The 4261-nt window shown below is 44.3% G+C and overlaps 1 non-coding gene across 1 annotated transcript; it reads left to right on the forward strand.

Moving 5' to 3' along the window:
* Positions 1-4101: 4101 nt before the first annotated feature.
* Positions 4102-4261, forward strand: LOC140611500 (U1 spliceosomal RNA). Its single transcript, XR_012012649.1, has one exon. It is a non-coding gene; the product is annotated as a U1 spliceosomal RNA (small nuclear RNA).

Genomic DNA, 4261 nt, shown 5'->3' on the forward strand with positions numbered 1-4261 from the left:
GTATTTAGATAAGGTCTAATTTATATAGTAAACACCTTGTTCTGTTAATACCCCTGGTGATTGTGTGTTCCTGATTCCACTATGAGAGCTACATGGTGCAGTCCGAAAGAACTATGTGGGTGTTTCTTCTTCTGCACTGTGTAGTGACTGTTGTGACCTAGTCCTTCCCTGTGAAAATTGATACCTTCCTCATAACGTGTTACTCATGTATAATTCCTCCAGTATGTTTTCAATTAAGTTGGATTCTATGTGATTAAAAGTATGTGCATGCTTTTCCCTAATGAATATTTCCATACTTTTTTCTTAGAAATATTATCTGTTTTCCATGCCTTTGTATGCTAAGAAATATTATGTTTCTTATTTCCTATGGGGACATGTCCAGTTGAATTTTCATGGCAACTTGCAGTATTCTCCATTTAATCATTATACATTTTTTTAAATTTTTATTTATTTATGACAGTCACACACAGAGAGAGAGAGAGGCAGAGACACAGGCAGAGGGAGAAGCAGGCTCCATGCACCGGGAGCCCTACATGGGATTCGATCCCGGGTCTCCAGGATCGCGCCCTGGGCCAAAGGTAGGCGCCAAACCACTGCGCCACCCAGGGATCCCTCATTATACATTTTAAATCAATATTATACCTTTGTAAAAGTTCAGATATTCTTTGTATTTTTTATTTTTTATACTTAGATGTAACCAATATATTTTTTTTTTCAAAAAAAAAGGTCTCACATGTTTATTACTGAACCAACCTACTGGTACAGAAACATAGAACAGAGAAAAATCATTTCCCCCAACAAAATATGTCTACTGTTCCAGTAGTAAGGATGTTTACAGAGTGATATGAGCACGTGACTTCCATGTTGCATAAATATGTGTGCCATCTTACATGAGTTCTCTTACAGACCCAGCTGGGTTCTTCCCCAGTGCCTCCTTTTGGAGTTGTGCCTCATTTTATTACTAGGCTTTCTCTGAATCCGCTGGGGAATAGAAGATTCTGCTTTTGTTTCTTGGCCAGGAATCAATTGATCCTGAAAGTCTTGTGAGAAGACATGGGTGAAGAACAGTCAACTGCCCACACCATGATGGTGGGGAAAAAAAGGAGAGAATCCAAGATATTTTTTAATAGGCAAAGGAATAAACCATCACTGGTTCATTTATAGGATGAAATATTGTTCAGTAATGAAAAGAAATTAGGTTATCAAGCCATGAAGACATGGAATAACCTGAAAATTATTGCTAAGTTAAAAAAGCCAATATGACAAGGCTACATACTATATGATTCCAAGCTGGCACTGTGGGGAAGCTAAAAATATAAGACACCAAAAAGATCTTTGGTTGCCAGGGATTTGGGGGCAGGCAGGAGGGATGAATGAATGACTAGTGAAACACAAGAGATTTGTAGGACAGTGAAAGTATTCTGTGATACAGAAATGATGGAGACATGCCATTTTACATTATCCAAAGCCCAGACATAGGGATCCCTGGGTGGCACAGCAGTTTGGCGCCTGCCTTTGACCCAGGGCACGATCCTGGAGACCTGGGATCGAATCCCACGTCGGGCTCCCGGTGCATGGAGCCTGCTTCTCCCTCTGCCTATGTCTCTGCCTCTCTCTCTCTCTCTCTCTGTGTGTGTGACTATCATAAATAAATAAATAAATAAAAATTAAAAAAAAAAACAAAGCCCAGAGATAGTGTGACATAGAGTCAACCCTAATGCAAACTATGCACTTTCATACCTCAAAGTTGGCTCTTCATAGTAGCAAATGTACCATAGTAACACAAGATATATAGGATAAATGAAGGTGCCTGGCTGGCTCAGTCAGTAGAGGATGTGACTCTTGATCTTGGGGTCATGAGTTTAAGCCCCATGTTGGATGTAGAACTTACTTAAAAAATAAAAATTAAAAATTTTATATATATGTAATAGATGGTGTCCAGGCAGAAGGGTTATGTGGGAAGTCTCTGCACTTTCTGATCAAGTTTTCTGAAGACCTAACTGCTCTTTAAAAAGAAATGAAGTTGGGGTTGCCTGGGTGGCTCAGTTAATTAAGCGTCTGCCTTTGGCTCAGGTCATGATCTCAGGACCCTGGGATTGAGCCCTGTGTTGGGGCTCCCTGCTCAGTAGGGATCCTGCTTCTCCCTCTCCCTCTGCCTGCCATTCCCCTTGCTTTTGTTCTCTCTTTCTCTGTGTCAAGTAAATAAATAACGTCTTAAAGGAAAAAAAAAAAAAAAAAAAGGTTGGGACGCCTGGGTGGCTCAGTAGTGGAATGTGTGCCTTTGGCTCAGGGCATGATCCCGGAGTTCTGGGGTCGAGTCCTGCATCGGGCTCCTTGCATGGAGCTTCTCCTCCCTCTGCTTATGTCTCTGCCTCTCTCTCTCTCTCTCTCTGTCTCTCATGAATAAATAAATAAAATCTTTTTTAAAAAAAGGTGATTTCCTCTTGGGGGGTTGGGGCATCCTGTCCCTGCCTGCCTGTTCCAACTATCCATCATTAGTACATACTAAGATAACATCTTAATGTGTGGCCAAGTGTGATGACCCCTGGGTCCAGTCCTTCATCAGAGATATCCTTTTTTTTTAAAAGATTTTATTTATTTATTCATGAGAGACACACACACAGAGGCAGAGACACAGGCAGAGGGAGAAGCAGGCTCCCTGCAGGGAGCCCCACACAGGACTCGATCCCAGGTCTGCAGGATCACACCCTGGGCTTTAGGTGGTGCTACACCGCCGCCGTGCCACTTGGTCTGTCCCATCAGGGATATCCTAATTAAGAAATGAAAGGGCAGCCCGGGGTGGCTTGGCGGTTTAGTACTGCCTTCAGCCCAGGGCGTGATCCTAGAGACCCAGGATCGAGTCCCGTGTTGGGCTCCCTTCGTGGAGCCTGCTTCTGCCTCTGCCTGTGTCTCTGCCTCTCTCTCTCTCTCTCTGTGTCTCTCAAGAATAAATAAATAAAATCTTAAAAAAAAAATGAAAAGCAACAGGTACGAATGTGGTGATATTGTCTCAAAGGCTATGAACTCCCATTGTTTTTGTTTTTGTTTTTCTTTTGGGGGGGGGGGGCTTGTGCTCCCCTTAAACGCACTAGTACTCGGCGAAGTGCCTGGAATAGGGTATGTGCTATGCAGATAGGGCGGGCACTTCCTTTTCTTTTTTTTTTTTTCTTTTTAATTTTTTTTTATTGGAGTTCAATTTGCCAACATATAGCATAACACCCAGTGTTCATCCCGCCAAGTGCCCCCCTCAGTGCCCATCACCCAGTCACCCCAACCCCCCACCCACCTCCCCTTCCACTAAGTCCCATTGTTTTTCACTCAGGTACTCCTTTTTTTTTTTTTTTTTTTAAATTTTTTTTTTAATTTTATTTATTTATGATAGTCACATAGAGAGAGAGAGAGAGAGAGAGAGAGAGAGAGGCAGAGACATAGGCAGAGGGAGAAGCAGGCTCCATGCACCGGGAGCCTGACGTGGGATTCGATCCGGGGTCTCCAGGATCGCGCCCTGGGCCAAAGGCAGGCGCCAAACCGCTGCGCCACCCAGGGATCCCATCACTCAGGTACTCCTAAGGAGCTACCCAGGAAGCCCAGAAGTCTGGGAAAGAGGAGACCTCCTCCAGCACCTTGGTGTCAGACAAGAGTTTGCAGAAGGGCAGGGCACTCCCTCCTGCAGATGGCTATCCCAGAGGTCCAAGGTTTGGCTCCATCACGTCTCAGGGAGAGTCTGGGTAGTGAGCTGAGCCTCTAAGGTCCAGTTTCCAGGGCCCAAGGCAAAAAGGAAGGTGGGATAGGTGGTCACAGGGAGCTATCCACAAAGTAAATAGCTCTTGCTAAGTGGAGGTATTACTCTGTTAATGACTTATATTAAGGGCCTAAGGGCATATTTTTACACCAGAAGACAATGGACCTCTTAAGACCATCTTGGATGACTCCAGGAGACTAGCGAGGAAGTAAGTGAAGCCTCCATAGAAGAGTCTCTGTGGGTGCTACCCTGGGTGCCAGTTGCTTGGCAGTTTGAAAAATCTCCAGCATTTTGTGGTAAGAGTGCTGAGTCATGCTGGGCCTGTGTGCAAGTAACAACATAAATGGGTTAAAAACAAATTGTAAACCTGGGAGGGGAGACACCACGATTATGAAGGTGGTTTTCCCAGGGCAAGGCTGATTCATTGCACTCCGGATGTGCTGGCCCCCGTGATTTCCCCAAATGTAGGAAACTAGACTATATAATTTGTGGTAGTGGGGGCATTCGTGCTTTCCCCTA

Source organism: Canis lupus, chromosome 19, assembly GCF_048164855.1.
Source record: "Canis lupus baileyi chromosome 19, mCanLup2.hap1, whole genome shotgun sequence".
Lineage (NCBI taxonomy): Eukaryota > Metazoa > Chordata > Mammalia > Carnivora > Canidae > Canis > Canis lupus.